Genomic DNA, 17,567 nt, shown 5'->3' on the forward strand with positions numbered 1-17,567 from the left:
ATGAAAAACCTTGAGGCTTCTGGAGCTGGACAGGAAAGGGAATTAGAACAAGTTACAGGTGGGAACAGGGAAGGTAGATGACATGTCAGCCTTGACCGAGTTATGATCCTGGTTAATGGCAGCAAGACATATCATATGTTGGGTAGAAAATAAAAGTTTTAAGTGCTGGTGGGCTTTGTAGTTGAAATCAGGGGAGAAAAACTATAGGACCAAGAGTTGGTGTTACTTCCTTAATCTGCAGTTGTCACAGAGTTTTGGTATGTTTTATCACGTGTAAAAAAAAAGGTGGGTTACACGTGATGATCTGTTCCACAGGCTATCTCCAAAATGTTGCTTAATAGCAACAGCAAACAGCAACTCTGATAGGAAGTAATCTGTGCCCACTTTATCTCTGTCTCTGTCATATTTTTTCTCTATTTATCTTTGTCTTTCCCTGTGCTCAGGTTCTCTCTCTCTTCTTCTTTCTCTCCCTCCCTCCTTATTTCCCTTTCTACCTCCCCCTCCAGCCCTCCTAGCCCTTTTCCCCTTTAACTTATTTTTACTTACCAGAAAAACATTATGTAATTTTCTCTAAAAATTATTTTCTACAAAATATGTCTAAAATATTTAGGAGGAAGAAAAGTTTCCCTAAAGAGTGGCTTGCATTAAAACTGTTTTTTTCCTAGCATAATCAAATTAGAGTTTAATGTGAAGTTACTTTCACATTGGTGATGAGCTTCAAAGATGGGTGAATAGAAAATTAATAGCATGGTTCCCCTTGGCAACCAAGGTAAACTTTAATCCTGATTGGGCAAAACTAGTTAAGAAAAGGATGCAATTAAGTGCAAAGAGCCATATCTGTTACTAGTGTTCTCTGAAACAATGAGAAGTGAAAAAAAGGCAATAATGGAAGATGGAAGAGGGTAGGAATGGATTATGAACCTGAAGTTAGTTACAGAAGTTTTCTTTTTGGGCTATGAAATTTTTTCAGGACCTAACTGGAGAAACTAAAAGGCAGGAGTGACATACAATTCTAGTAAAACCAAGAATAAGCAAAAATTAATTTCAGTGTGTTTGAATACCGGGGCCAGTCAATTTGTGAGTTGCTGGAGCTGGTCATCAGATAGAGGTGAGTCCATGCTGCTTATTAGCCCTGAAAGCCAGAGCCCAAGGCAACAGCAAACACATCCCAGGGAGGCTGCTGACATAAGGGCATGTTCAAAGAAAATTTGCAACCAAATCAGTCTTTGAAGCCTGTAGCCTCTTTCTACTTTTAAATTTGTCCATTTTCTCCAATCTTACTACCTTCACTCAAGCCCTTATTATGTCTCACCTGAACCACTGCAATATCTCCCTAAATTATTTTCACATTTGGCCAGATGGGTTCTACTCACCACTCCAATCTTGTCATGCCATTCCTTGCTTAAATCTCTTTAAAGGGATAAGGATACTTAACATAACACAAGGACACACTCTGTAAACTTTCAGGTATTGAATACATGATCTTACTTTAGTTCCTCTTTGCAGCCGGCCATCTCTCACCTCTCTCCTACCTACCCCACTACTCAGCCTATTAGACATTCTGAACAACCTGCCACTCCATTAACTTTTGTGTCATGCTCTCCCCTTCTCTGGGTTAATCATTCTGACTCAAATACTGCCTTCCTCTCTACCCTATTCCAACTATCTCATGTCCTTAAGGATTTGGGTAAGGAATTACTCCTGATTTCCCTGGCCGTTACCTCTTTTAAAGTCTTGGCTTTTTGTCCTTACTATGTATTTTCTAAACACCGAACCACCCCACTATTTTAAAGCCTATCACCTTGCCTTATAACTTTTGTTTACCTTTCTTTGTCTTTACTATAGACCCCACAGAGGGCAGGGACTGTATTTTGTTTCTGGTGGCACCCAAGCTCTTAGTGTGGTGCCTGACATATGATAGGCACTCAGTAAATGTTTGCTGAATAAATAAATTAACCCAAGATTTCCAAGTAGAAACTAGTTATAAACAAGGTTGAAAGTGAGAAGGGAACTAATCTCTCCCTTGACACTGCATTCATTTACATCTTTCTTCAAATAGAATTTTCTCTTAACTTTAATATACAATTGGGAGGTTAATGTCACTACTATTTGTGAAATTCTATGCTCTTAATAAAAAGGAAAATAGCACATACACAAAAGGGACTATAAGTGAAATATGAATGGCGATAAGACAAAGTGCTTTGGGAGAACAAGGGAGAGAGAGACAGAGAGAGTTACTGTTGTGCACGATGGCAGGGAGGTCTCCTGTAGCAGTTAGGCATTATGTACCCTGATCCCATGCCTTTAATTCACATGGTGCTCACTCATGCACCGCAACTGGTGGCTAGAACTCTGAGATTCTGGAATCTCAGCTCTGGCCATGGCCATGGAAGAGTATCTTTCCTGTTCTCATCCCTGGTTTGCCCCCAATGCCTCTCTGGCTTCTGACCCTTCTAGTTTGGTCTTTTCCTCCTGGGTTCATGCTTGCTTAGAAGATACACTAACTATGTTTGTTTTCTCAGAGCCCCTTATGATTTAGCTCCATCTCCCTACTCCTGGAAGTTTTGAGAGACCCCCAAGATCTTACACGTGTTCTCTATGAGGCTCCCTGAAATAGAGGATGGGAAGAAAATGGGTTAGAAACAGATGCTGGGACCTTAATAAGCAGAAATGGAGGATGAAGCATAACCTTTTCAAAGTGAGGGAGGGAGAGAGTAAATGCATACATGGGCAAGCAGCTGTTGAGCGCTGATTATGGCACTGTGACTGTTCCAACCATGGCTGGTGCTCAGCGGGACAGCATAGGGTGAGCAGGGCCATTGGTGAGTGTCGTGTAGGCATGCCTCCCTACTGGGGGCAGTGGGAGAAAAATATGAGCCAGCAGGCAAGGCAGTGAGCTGCAGGAGGCCCTGAAAGACACCACGATGAGGGTCAAGCAAGAAACCAACCCAAGGACAACCTAACCCAGAGTCAGAGCCCAGGGAGACATTACACACAAACTTCAAGCCAAGCTTTTCCCATGGGTGCAGAGTGGAGGGCACGGTCAGGGTCATGGACCAAGATAACACGATAGGAAATGTCAATCTCCTCAGGTCATTTTAGGACTCAAATTTGACAGCAGCAGCCAAGAGACAAAGACAGAGACCAAGAGAAATGAGTGGTTGTCATGCCATTCTTCAGGGTCATTCTGGGAGGCCTGAGACTGCCCCTGGGGTGGACAAACCAGACAAATCTAAAATCTCCTGGACCTGGGAGGGCAGCACTCACAATGCTGACTGCTGAAGAGACAGTGAGTCTGAAAAAAGTCACAGGCCTGGGCAATTTATAAGACAATGGAGGATTTGCAAAGAACTGTTTGAAAAGAATAAAAGAGTGATGAGTCAAGTTATAGGTCAGAGAAAAAAAAAAAGAATCATCTTCCCTGGACAAGCATACCTGTGAGGAAGGTGAGTAACTAGGACCAGTAGCTAGAGGAAAAAAAAAAAAGGATACTATTATTGTAATAGTTACACTTCGCATGTGAAAAGGCTACTCAGACAGATGCTGTGCATTCCTTTCTGACCATGCCTTCCGAAGGAAGGAACCCACTGTAACCAGGACTTCAGCTCGGGTAGAACAGCCCAGTGCCTGGCAGGATGAAGAAACTGCCTAGGACTGTCATCTGAAAATTGGGCTCTTGGCTACACAAGTCTGGGAAGACAGCATGGCCTCTCTTTGCGTCCTTTGAACTGTTGTCAACATCCCCCTCCCAACTCAACATGAAGGAAGCATTTACCTGTGATCAGGCTGCAGGAGGCTCATCAAAGCTCCAATGGCAGATTTCTTGGCATTTGGCTGGAAGTACCACACCAAGTGTTGCAACGTTAGCGTGCTCCTGCCGCTCCGATGCTCTGATTGCCAGTTAGAGACATCTTTGATGAATAAAAAATGGGAACGCGAATTAATTATTACTTATGAAATGCAGATTGTTTGGTAGACAAATATCTTTCAAACTTTAGGGCCCATCAAGGAGGATAATGAAAATAATAATGAGAAGGTGATCAGAAGGTTGGAGTTCATAGATCTAGGAGCAACTCTGAAAATCCAGATCCATAATAAATGATGGCAACAGTCTCTCTCTCTCTCTCTCTCTCTCTCTCTCTCTCCCTCTCTCTCTCTCATGTCCTTCCCACTCTCCTTGGTCTCCTCATGGTCCATCGGACATTTTCTGCCTCTTTTCCTGTTACCTCGGCCTCCCTGGGTCTCAGTTTTCCTATCACCTTGCCCTATTTTACTTTCTTATTGCTCTCTGAAGTGATCATGTTTGGGGTTTAGTTGCAGATTTTGTGTCTCCCCTACCCAGACCTGTTACTCCACTAGACAGAAGGACCTGTCAGAACAGAGCCTTGCCTCACTCACGGATGCTTCCTCGGATCCTGGAACAGAGCCTAGCACACAGGAAGGGTCAGTCGATATACTTCTTAATGGATTGGGCTCTATGTGTCAAGGTCTCTGCTTCCATTTTTATTTGTCTATCTAGATCCCCATGACCCTCATGATTTTGTCTTTATCTGTCCTGGGCTTTAATCTGTTTCTGTCTCTCTGTCACGGTCTCACTTGCTTTCTAATATTGGAATATTTCTCATGGTCTCTGTCTCACCCGGCATTTTCCTCACGGTCCGCCTGTCTCCTCTCTCAGAGGCGTGAGATAGGGCTGGAGGGCAGCCTGGGCCGGTGTGGAAGCCGGACTACGGCTCCCAGGCCTGCCTCATGCACAGCATGCTGCTGGACCTCTCCCCCAAACCTTGAAGCACAGAGACAGACGATCCTTTTGCTTGTGTTGCCCCCTGATAAGACGGATAAGGCTGTCCTTGAGTTGATTAGTCACCCCACTCCTTCCCCGCCGTGCTATTTTGACCAGTCAAGAGCTTTGAAGAGCAGCCCTGGGCAGTGACTGCAGCAAGCTCACCCCTGGCTGGGCTGTGATGTGGGAGCCACTTTCTGGGCAGTTTCTCGCCTGCTGTGAGCTGAATCAGAGACAAATGACATTGTTACTGGAGCTAGTAGCTGTCTCTCTGTGGACTCGCATCTCTTGTTGGCTCCAGTCAAACATACTGCAGGGGCCCAAACCCCTGGGAAGGAAAGTTAGGCTCGGAGCAATAAAACCTGTGGGTGAGGTTCCATACTGGAGGCGTGAGCCACACAGACAGGGATCAAGTCCCAGTTAAGCCACTGCGCTTACGTCTCAGTTTCCACATCCTGTAGAATGAGAATGGTACCCTTTGCCTTGTAGGGCGGTTAGTGGATTACATGTGACCATACATGGCAAGCACAGTGTCCGGCTTGTGGCAAACACTCTGTAAACCGTAGCTACCAGATGTGGTGGAAGGCAGAGGAGTCCTGCTGAAGAAAGGGGGCGTGGGCGCTAGCTCCATGACTGTTGTGCACATCTTTAGCAGCAAGGCATCTGGAGTTGAAGAATCCTAGATGGGGAAGGCACTGCAGCTGGTCATCTGGTCCAGGACCCTGCCTCAGGCAGGTGACTTTGCAGACCACCGGGGCAGATGGAAGGTGTCCTCCTCCAGAGGATCCCCAGGTGTGGACACATGGAAGCCTTCCCTCGTCACCCATCTCCAGCCTTACTTACTTGGCGGTCAGGATGGGCTTCCTTCTGACCCCAAATCCAGCCGCTTGCTTTCACACCGTTCTGCTGGCTTGTGGCTGGCTTGTGGCAAGCGCCCCACAGACCTGGAGAAGAGCCCGTGTGCGGTCAGCCATCACGGTGGCCCTTCAGAGAGTGTGTCTCCCAGGCATGGCTCAACTTTAGATGGAGCCTTCCTTTGCAGTTCCCCATTTCAGCAAATTACAGAAAGTCAAAGATGACACGGAGTCTGTAGTGCAGAGCCAAGAACTCACTTAAAAAATATCTGTAAGGCCTTTTCCAATTTCCTGGAAATTGACAAGTATTTCCAAGACTCAGGCTCGTGAGAGGGCCAGGCCGGCCCTGCCTTCCTCTCCGCTATCCCAAACCCTAGAATCCACCCCACGCCCAAGCCAGCCTTCGCTGTGGTTCTTTGCCACACCTGGCCCACCACCCTCAGCTCTCTGATGTGGCCCTACAGATCTCAGCACCTGCAGACGCCGGCGGAATGGGAAGAGAGGTTCGGGCGAGACTTGTTCCTGTCTTTGCTCCAGATGACTCACCACCTGCCTTAGCTTTTCTCTCCCCATCATTACATAATCCTAACTCCAGGATTAAAAATACTCCACTGACTACCACATCCATCTGTCATTCTCTCTCTCTCTCTCTCATATATATATATATATATATATATATATATATATATGATCTTATTTTAAAAATACTTTGGAAAGAGCACTTCCATCATTCACATTATATCAGAGATGAGTTTCCAAGTCAGCACTGGCTTCCTCCGGAGCAGCCGCCGTAGAGAAGTGAGACTTCCCCACAGCTCTAGTACTGCAGCCTGTTTCGTGCCTTCACTCTCCAACAGGCTCGCCTCATCCAAAGGACCCATCTTTGGAGCTGCCCGGGGCCTTTCTCAGAGCTGCTCCTTGGTCCTTCCCACGGCCTGGGATGGCATTTTCTACAGGGGGTGTCTCCCTTGCCAGGCTGGGAGTTAGAGGGGGTGGAGAGCTGGGTCATCCGGCCTAACTCAGGGTCCTGGTCATAGGTGGTCTGAGTTCAGTCACCAGGGTGGGGGTCCCTGTTTCCTGCTCTGCCCCACCTCCCTTCTGCCTCCATATACCAGGAATCAACCAGAAGAAATGGAGAAACTGTCTAAGCGTTAATCTCTGTTGTCCTCACTGTCGTACAAACTGAGGGCTGTCTAGAGTCAGAGGGGAACAATACTCATGTTGGAAACACTCATTCGTGCGTTCGCTCATCTGTCGCATGCTTATGGGGATTGCCATATCCTTGGTGGGCCAGGCAGACACCGTACCTTACGAGGGTGCAGCCTGAGTAAGGGAGACGGCCACATAGACCAGAAAATGTAGTGGTAAGACTGGACCTGCATTCAAATCCAGTCTCTGCTGGGTGCCAGTTACGTGACAGTCATCAGAACTCTCAGAATCTCAGTGCTCAGTGTCCTCATCTGTGCAGTGGGCACCGTCACTTCCGGTCCCAGGGCTGGTCCCGCGCTCACGGGAGTGAAACTGCGCCCAGGCAGCAGCGTGGGGCGGGAACTCCTCACTCGGTGTGCACGCTTACAAAGCCGAGGCGCCTGCAGAGGAAGCGATGGCCCGCGGAAGCTGCGCCCGGGTGACCCACCCCCGGCTTCGCCTCCTCTGACCCACCCTCTGCGTGGGCCGTCAGAATGCTCGATTCCGAACTTAGGCTGATCTTTCCCCACCAGGCACACAGTGCCCAGTTCAAATTCCTCAGAATGGCGTTCAGGTCCCTGCTACCCCGTTCCTTGTACGGATGCAGCATTGGCTGCATCTACCCTGCCCTTCCCGCGCTTCAGTGACTGACTCTTTGTTTCTCAGTTCCCTCAGCTGTGAAGTGGACTAATGAGAGTATCTATCCAGAGGGAATAGATGAGTGACTACATGAAAGCACTTAGAACAACGTCTGGCTCGATGCCTTTGGAAATATTTCCTTTGCCTGGAATTCTGTTTCTATGACCTCCCCCGCCCCTTGCCACTTTCCAGCGAACTCCCACTGGCTTCAAGATTTGATTTAAGAGGTAACTCCTCTGTGAAAGCTGCCCGGGTCCTGGCCTTTGTGACGCTCTGGTTCTTGGATCCCCAGCGGGCGCCTACCCATGCCATTTCCGGGGCTCTGGGTGCCCCTAACCCGTGCACACCTCCGCTTTCTCAGCGTGCTGCCCCCCCCCCCCCCCCCCCCCCGCAAACACTCGTCACAGGCCGGGAACCCACCATCCTCCCCGCCTTCCCCATTCTCTGGTGCTTACCAAGCAGATTCTGTGAGATGACAGTTGTCTCCTTTTTGGCGAACCGTCAGGCTCTGTGAGCTCCTACCATGTGTTGGGTGGTGGGTGAGTGGCTCTCTTAGTAGTCTCAGGACACAGTGACCACTGCAGGGGGTGAGGAAAGGGAAGGCCTAGGAGCTACCGCTCGCCCGAGGTGCTGACTGACACCGGCTTACTCTCGCTTTGGAACCTGGCTCGGGCCGCCTGCCCGCAGGCTCCTGGCCTCCCACCCTTGGTCTGCCCAGGCTTGTCTTCTCCATTCCTGTCGCAAACTGGAAGGCCAGCGGGAGCCCCGATCCATGGCCTGGGCAGGGCGGGGAGAGCAGGGCTGACTAATTTCTTGTCACTCTTTCTTGGCTGAGCAATGTGTCTGTCTTTCCCATGATATGCACTCCCCCCCGCCCCGCCCCACTGCAGTCCCCAGAGCAGGACCCACAGCCAGGTGAATCTCAGGAGGGTCACCGAAAGCAGGGACTTTGGCCCTGGACCTACCCTGGCTGCCTGCGCAGGACTGGCCTCAGCTCAGTGGCAGGCCTGGAGGAAAAGCAGGGGAGGAGGAAAATTGCTTTGTCGTTGGCCCAAGTGCAATCACCTCCAGATTATTATGTAATCAATGAAATATCAGTGCCCTTGAGTGGGCCCCGGGCTTTGTGCCCCTGGGGAAGGCCCTGCTCTGGGGCTGCTCTCGGGTTGCTATTTGGCCCGATGGGGTGGCTCTGGGGCTGGTTTGGCTGATGGTGGAAGGTGTCCAACGTGCCAGCTTCCCCAGCACGTGAGCTTGCTGTCTTTTCTTCTCCTTCCAGCAGCCTCTCCGCCCCCCTCCCCTCCTGTCCTCCCTGCCTCTAAAGAGGAGAAAAGTCAGAGACAAAGAGATGTTGCTGCCAAATCCCCCTCATCTCCAACAGAGAGAGAGAGAGAAAGGTATGTGGGTCTGCAGGGGGAGCAGGTATGGGGTGTCACAGCTCCACGGAGGGTTTGTGAGAGGAACTGTGAGTTATTAGAATGTATGCAGAAGATAGGCTGCCTCTTTGTGTGTTTGCGTGTGTGGCTGTGTGCGTACAGGGACAGTGCACGCATGTGTGTGAGTGGTTTGTGAGTGTGCACCTGTGAGCACACTGGCTCCATCAGCTGTGACAGTCTCACCCCAGGACAAATGGCACAAACAGGGCTGAGCTTCACCTTGGCCGTCAATGACTTTGGAGGCAGGGAGGACAGGAGGGGAGGGGGAAAGAGGCTGCTGGAAGGAGAAGGAAAGGCAGTGAGCTTCCCTGGCAAGCTCCCATCCAGCATCTGCACACAGGCGCGCACAGGCACACAGGCGCGCACAGGCACACACAGGCGCGCACAGGCATGTGAGGATGCACACGCGACACCCCCTCCCTCCCCACATGCAAGCGTGCCGGCCTCGGTGGTAGGGGCTCTGATCTGTGGGATGAGAGGGTGGTGCGGGCCCGTGAGGGATTCCAGGAGATGGTTCAGTTCAGAAGCCTGGCAGACAGCCTTGCTGTCAGGACATCTAACCATAGAAACAACACTACCCAAGTGGAAATGATGGCTTTTAGAAAGAGGGGAGATGCAGTGTGGTGATTCGAAGCAGATTCTCAAGCCAGCCTCCCTGGCTTTAAAGACATGGCTCTGCTACTTACTAGCTGCATAGTGTTGGGCAACTTACATAATTACTCTGTGCCTTGGTTTCACTGTCTGTAAAATGGGAATACATCAGCACCTACCTTGTAGGGTGGTCACAAGTTTAAGCAAGTCATCATGTGCTTAGAACACTCTATGTGTTAGCTACCATTCTGGGACTATGGACCAGTCACTGTGATAAGCACCATACATGGGCTATCATATTTGATTCTCCCATCAACCCTGTAAAGCAGATATTTCCCCATAAAGATGAAAGGGCCTCTTCAAGGCCACATGGTTATTAAAGGGGAAGCTAGATTGGAACTCAAGTCAGAGTCATAAGCTGAATACTATGCGACTCCCCCAACCATGGTTGACCTCCTTTTTAGAGGCAGATTGGGAGATACGAGGACAAAGGGCAGCCCTGGGGAAGGACAGCTATGGTGGAAACTAATGCTCCCCACCAATGACCAGGGTCAGAAACTCTAGGTAGATGTAAGGCTAGGAGCCACGGGAAACCCCCCCCCCCCCGAGTCGACTGGCCAATAGCAGAGCAGAAGGAAGCTTGGTGGGCTGATGAGGACAGCAGGGTGGGAGAGCTCTGGTCCTGGACTAGACACTGAGGAGGGGATGGGCAAGGATTCTGGCGTGGTGACTGGGAAGGCTCTTGGGGCCAGCTTTGGAGCACCCGGAGGGGTCAGGTTGGCATGGAGAGACTTGGGGATGTCCACAGGAGTCCCTCAGGCCTCTGTGTGAAGGCAAGACAAGGCATAACTCTGCTACTTTTGCTTCCGGGGGCAGGGTGGGGACCTGGGAGGGCCTGAGCCTGGAGGGGTAGAATCAAACCTCCGCAGGGGCAGATGAAGGGCAGAGGAAGGACGCAGAGGCTCAGCGATGTGCACTGAGCCTGCAAGTATGTAATCTCATGGAATGCTTATCAGACCCCACCAGGTAGGCATTCTAATTTTCATTTGCAGCAGCAGCAACTTAGGCTGAGGCAGCTTGGGCTAGCCTCAGTGTGCCCAGTGGGCTATACTCGGGCCCCTAGACAGGACCGGGTGGAGGGGTGGCTGAGCAGCTTCCGAGGAGCCCCCGCCATGAGAAGCAGAGGCAGGGGCAGAGGGCCAGGCGCGGCTTGTCACAGACAGGTGTCAAAAAGGCACAGCATTTACCTTGGCACTGGTGCCCTTTGGCCCTGTCACCCAGTGGCGTGAGGCTGGGACAGGAATAAGGGTGGTTTTGTGTTTAGTGAATGAATGCCATCTCCTCTCCCTGTGGGCATCTTTCTCTTTTGTTCCCCTTTAATAGTAGGCTGAAATGTTTCTTTTGCCCTAGTGTCAGGAAAAGTCACATTCCACAGGGTGGCCCGGGGAGAGGAGAGTGGCAGGTACAAGGGCTGAGTCACCCACCTGGGCACGTGAGGCAAGTTTAGATGGATTAACGTTCTGACTAATGAATGTTTTTTCTAGTTAACATTTTACATGGAAAAGCAGAGTCCCTGCTGTGGCCCGAAGGGAGATGGGTCTCCTGGCTCTTCAGCTTTGCATAAATGGGTGGTGGGCTGGGCAGAGCTGGGAGGGCAGTGTAAGGACAGCGCTGGGGTGCCTGGGTGGTGGGGTCACACATGGGGGGGGTGCCGGCAGAAAGAGTTGTGCAGCCGAGCTGCGTAGGTGCCGCTCCTCTGTCAGCGGTTTCCAGCCGGTGTGACACACACAACACACAGATGCAGACAACAGTGTGGTGCCAGCCAGAGGGAGAGGGGGGTGGGGTAGGTGGAGGTGGGCAAAGGGAGGGAAAGCGGATGGAAGGAGACTTTGCTTGGGGTGATGGGCACACGATGCAGTGTGCAGATGAGGTTTTATTGAGATGCACACTTGAAACCCATATGGTTTTACGAAACAATATAACATCAATATATTTAATTAAAAAAAATGCAATACTTAACTAAACAAGGCACTGACCTCTTTTCCTTTAGATTTTCAAATAAAAAATGACAACAGCAGGCACAACAATAGCCATTTGGTGGAAATGCCCTGTCATGAACCATAATTATATAGGTCATATAATAGAGTTTCATCTTCTTGGTCACATCGCATAATAAATCTCTGTCTCGTAGGTTAATTCTCGGTTCCAGAAATCTTTATATACAAGTATAAGCACCTGTTCTTTTAAAAAGTCACTTTGGAACAGAAAGGGTAGGGAATAACCTTTTTTGTTTTGTTTTGGTAAATCGATCAAAATTATACCTATTTTGGTGAGCTGCAGAATTTTAGTAATTAGTTTTTGTACGCCATGAGATGAAAAATGTTGAAAATCGCTGCTCTAACTGTTCAAAAAAACTTCATGTTTACCCATTCAAGGCAAAGACTGTGTCTTAGTTATCTCTACTTATGTGGCACATGAGGACCTTCTATATGCCAAGAATGGTACTAGGTGCTTTGACCCCCGCCCCTACAGAACTTGCGGGCTAGGAGGGGAAACCGCCCACAGTAACAACAAACTATATGTTCCATCTTGCAGAACTTTGGAAGCATAGAGCAGACACACAGCTCTCCACTGGGGCCAGGCTGCGGGCTCCATGAGGGCAGTGGCCGTGTCCGTCTTGTTGCCGCTGGGTCCTCCACACCGAGCACAGGGCTTTGTACATTTTAGAGGTCAATAAATATGTATCAAATTAATGAAGAAATGACACAAGCTGAGATTTGAAATACGAAGAGCTAGCCAGCTGAAAGAGAGTGGGAATGATGTTCCAAGCAGAGGGAAAAGCATATGTGAAGCTAGGAAGGAATAAAGAGCATAGCATTAATTAAGCAGCTTTACAGGAGTGGAGGTGGCCATGGGATTGGCAGGGAGGGGTGAACAGGAGCAAGAGACTAGGCTCCACAGGCAGACAAGGCCAGGTGATGACGGTGTTGGGCCCCATTGAGGGGAGCGAGGACAAGGATGTGTGTGAGTTGCCCTGGTGTGTTGGTGGATGGGATTGGGGTAACCTGAGGTTGAGGGGACTCTCAGGGGCTGTGGCTGTGCCTGAGAAGAGAGAGAATGGTGCCTGTCTGGGGGATGGGGAGTAGCCATGGAGATGGGGAAGAGGGAGGAAAGGGACAGGACATGGAGGTAGAATGGATGCAGAGGTGAGAAAGGGGGTATATAGCCCTGGGCACCCCCAGCTTCTGGTTAACACCATTGGACAGAGGTGTCCTTCCCTGAAACAGAAAATGAAGGTGGAGGCAGAAGTGTGGAGCAAGCACATGGAGCACTTTTGTTCAGTGAATTAAACAGAAATGTCTCTGGCTGAGGGATCAGACTGAGATGCGCCCCTAGTCAGGTCTCCTTCCTTCCCCTCCCCCAATTTCTTCCCCATGTAGAGGCCCGAGGGATCTCTCTAACGCACAGATTCGACCACATCACCCCTCATCAAAAACCTTCACTGAGTCCCCAGGGCTCCTACAACGAAATCTAAAATCCTTATCATGGTCTCAAAGCCCCCATGCGATGCGGCCAGGCTCACTGCTCACCTCTCATCTCAGGCCCTCTACCTTCTCAGCGCACGACAACTACTCCCAGGTTCCATTTCCCCCTCTTCCCCAGCTCCTTCCTGCTTCAGGGCCCTCACGGGTGCTGTTCCATCTTCTAACATGCTTCTCCCTCTGCTTCCTTACTTGGCCAACTCCTGTTTGTTCTTTAAATCTCAGCTTGAGAGTCTCTTTGTCAGGGAGACATTCCTTCACCCCCAGACCAGGTTTGGTCCCTCAAGGAGAGCCCCACATCTTTGCTCCCCTCCACCATCTCCAAAATTGTAGTATGTAGAATTGTACCCCCTAAGCTCTAGTGGGTTGTGACCGTGTCAGTTTCATTGACCTCTATATAGCTCAGTGCCTAGCCCAGTGCCTGGTACATGCTTAATTAGAATTTGTCAATAAATAAATGTAATATATTTAAGACTATTTATATCATCATGAATGTTTAGCAACAGCTAATTTCCAACATTAGTCAAGTCAACCGAGACCAAAATAGCAGAGGCATCACTTTACATATAAACCTCTACGGAAATGACATCCCAGCCTGAATCTCCAGCCGGGGAACTTTCCTGGTTTCTAATTGTATCTTCACCTGCCCAGCTGGCATCTGCCCCTGGGTATCTTTGTCACAAAATGCCTCAAAGCACCACTTTGCTGGCTTTTCTTCTCTGGTCACCAGCCAGTGTTCTGTCTCTCAGGCATCCAAGCCCAAAAAACTGAGCCCAGGCAGGCTCCTCAGGCCCCAGGTCCTTTGCAGGGATGGAAGGTGTGACCTCCCACCATGGGGTCTCCCTTCCAGTCTCTTCCATACACTCAGATTTGGGGAGGGGTCATGTGTGGGGCAGGACACAGAGATGTCAAGCATCAAGGAGTGGCCAAGAGTGCAGCGGGCCCCGTGAAGGACTGGTTAGTACTCTGCCACAGGGCCAGGGTCTGGGCTGGGCCACAAGGCCTCCGCGGGGGAACAGGCAGAGGCTGCGGCTGAGGAGGCTAATGGGCCTGCGACCAGGGGCACAGTCCAAGTGGAAATGTGAAGGCATGGGCTGAGAGTACATTCGTTTATTTCTCCATAATTTATGACCCTGGCTACATCCAAAAATGATGTGAGGTCCCTTGTTAAGAAAATAAATGTTGGTAAAAGCCTATGGGGAGATTCAAAATAGATGGTGGGAAGATCAACCACCAAGTAGATGAAGGGTAAGAAAAGACCATCAGGCACAGGAGTGTCAGCTCCTATCAGGACAGTGCTTATGACTTGCCAGGCTCAGGGTGACAGTCTGGCCTCATTTGATCCCTATAGTCTCCTCATTCTACAGATGGCCAGAGAGGCAAAGCCACTTGTCTGAAGTCACTCAGCTGGCCAGTAGCTGGGAGTGATGACCGTACTCTGGGAGTAAGGGTCAGACAGAGCTTTTTCAGGAGTCCATTCCTCTCTGTTACCTTGGCATTCCCTCCCAGCTCCCAGGTGCTGTCCCTTAACCGTGCCCTGGCTGTGTAGAAATGCCCTGCCTCTTTGTCTACACTGGAGCACCCTGTACAGTGGGACCAGGCTCATCTTCCTCAGCCTGTGGGCCTGAGAGTCCCCTGCTGTTGGGTCAGAAACCCTGACAGCTCTTCACTCTCTGCAGAAGAATCCCCACCCCCTCTGCCAGCACCCTGCTCGGTCGGCCCAGGTCCGACCTGGAGAGTCAGCCCAGGCCCTCTTTCCCTTCCCTCCCCCCCCCCCCCCCAGGTAGGGGTCACAGTGGAATCTGATCCCTCTCCAAATCCAGGCTGGACTCTCCGAGGTGTCTTCCTTTCTATATACTTAGAGAGGGAATAGAGCAGGGTGGCCAGGCACGTGGACCCTGGAGCCATACGGCCTGTGCTCCAATTCCAGGAATGCTATTTTAGCTGAGCAACCTGGGACAAGTTCCATGTTCCATCACCTCTCTGCTCCTTGTTTCTCATCTGTCAAATGGCCTTCCTTATAAAGTTGTCACGAGGATTAAGTGAGGTCACAGAAGTCAAGGGCTTCGAGTTCTGCCTGGCACTCTAAGGGCTGTTAGTAGGAGTCATTCTAATTACTCACCTCACTCTCCTGGTTTGGGATCCCCGACTGCCTCTCCCACCACATCCACCACTGAAATCCTAAACCTCCTGAGTAGACATTCCAGCAGGACACCCCCTGCTGCTTCTGTGACCCCCCCCTCTGCTTGCAGGGATGGTTCCAGCTATGTCATTCCCACAGTCTGAGCATTCCTTTGAGTCATAGGACACTGCCCTTGATCATGAGGATTTTCTCTCCCTTTTCGAGAGTGTCTTAATCCCCAGAAAGATGGTGGATTCCCAGGGCAGGGACCCTATCATATCTCTCTCTGTGAGAATCACAGCAGGTGCTTTGCAAACACTTAATTAGGTTTGTGTTTTGTATCATCTGCCCATCTGCCCAGGCAGTCAGTCATTCTGCTCACTCTTGAAGGGGAATTCTGTGGGCTGGGGGTTGGGACAGTGGACGGTCTCCTAAAGACACTGTCATATATGTGCCACTACGAGCCAGGTGATGCAGGGGGAGCTGGCTGCCAGCCTGGACTCAGATGGCAGGAGAGCAGGGTCCTAGGGCCAGAGGGTCACATGAGCTTGGGGGCGGGACTAAGGCCAGTTGGGACAAGTTGTCTCAGCTAACAACAAGAGCAGACATGGGAGCTGGGGTCCTGAAGGCTAATCCAGGGAAGGGGCTGGTACGTGACTGGGAAGGGGGAAATGAGCTGGTCATCTCCTGTGGCTCCAATCTTTTTACTTGCTTCTTTCATAGTGGGCATTCCACTCCCTCAAAGATAGCTTGTTCTCCCCCCCTCTCTCCTTTTGGGGTACAAGGTGTATGGAATTCATGGGGCATCAGAGCCGTAGTGAGGAGTGGGTACACACAGATGAGCTCCTGGCCATAGTGTAGACGACCTGTCCTGGCCAGAACCTTCTATTCTGCTTAGATATCTGGAGTCAGCTTCTGTTGCTTGCAACTAAAAGCACTCTTGATACACAGCTCTGCCACTTGTTGGCTATGTGTCCTTGGGAAAGTTACTCAGCCACTTTGTGCCTCGGATCCTTCCTCTATAAAACGAGATAATAACATTTGCTATCTCATAGGCTTGTTACTGAGATTCAATGAGACACTTTGCACATTCCTTACCACATGTATTAAACCTGTGATAAGTACCAGCCATCATTTTTACCAAATCTGAGAAATATAAGGAAAGACGTCTCTTAACTGAAAAGGCATAGAGAAATGAAGTAACTTATCCAAAAGCCACCAACTAAGCAAGGGAGAAGGTCCCTGGCCTCCGAAACCCAGACTCTCCCCTCTCCTGCAGCTGGCTTGCCATGCCCATGTGCACGCGTGTGTGTGTATGTGTGTGTGTGCATGCGCATATGTGCTCTTTATTGCACAGATCCACTGTATTATGTGTGCTGTCAGACAGTCTATTAAAAAGCAAAGTGGAAAAAACAGTGAGCAGTCTTCCTCTGCCTGAGCGTCTAGTGATTAAAAAATTAAATTAAGCTCTGTGGCTTGCTGCTGCTATTTGATGGGGAATACAATGAATTTCTCTTTGCCTCCCTGTGAGAAGTCCCAGAAAACAGGGCTGAGGGAGCTCAGCCCAAGACAGTATTTCTTCCTCTCAATGCCCCGGGGGGCAGAGGCTTCCTTTTCCAGAAATGTTAAGCCCCTGAACCAGACTGTCTTTTTATTAGGTTAATAAAACACCAGGCCCATCAAGTCTCAGGCTTGTAAAGGTCACAGGGAGAGCTCGTAGGGCAGCGGCCTCCTCCCCAGGGCTGGGGGGAGAGAGGAAGCTCTCCTCTGCAGGCCGGCACTGACTGGGGCCAGGACCAAAAGCACAGGCAAGGCCGTGAACGCCGGATGGGTGGGGATCCTCAGGTGTTCTTCCTAGACTGCAGCTGAGCTGGGTCCCCAAGGAAGGGTCAGGACCAGGAGATGGGTGAGGGAAGTCAGAGCTGTCAGGGGAGTGGGATCTGAGTTTGAGAAACAGGCGGGCAGGAGAGTTAAACTAGGGCACCAGCAATCAGAGAGGCTTTGTTGTTACATAGCTTGGTAGGTATGGAGCAGAACCTTGGAGTCACTGAGTTCTAGGTTCAAATCCTGTTTCTCTATCTGCTTTTGCCCACCTTCAATCTGTTCTCACATGTTTCAATGTTCTGTTGTTTTGTAACAAACCACCCTAAAACTTAGTGGCTTAAAATAACAAGACTCATTTGTTTCTCAAAGGTCTGTGAGTTGACTGGGCTCAGCCGAGTGGTTCTTCTGCTCCACATGCTGTTGACTGGGCTGCAGCCATCTTTGGCTTGACCTGGCTGGTAGTTGGAAGCTCAGCTGGCACTGTTAACTGGGATGCCTCCATTTTCTATAGACCTCTTGTCATGTAGTTTGGGCTCCTTACCAAGGTGGCTGGGTTTCAATAGAGGGCATTTCAAGTGGCAAAAATAGAAG

The sequence above is a fragment of the Saccopteryx bilineata genome, chromosome 3 (genome assembly GCF_036850765.1).
Source record: "Saccopteryx bilineata isolate mSacBil1 chromosome 3, mSacBil1_pri_phased_curated, whole genome shotgun sequence".
NCBI lineage: Eukaryota > Metazoa > Chordata > Mammalia > Chiroptera > Emballonuridae > Saccopteryx > Saccopteryx bilineata.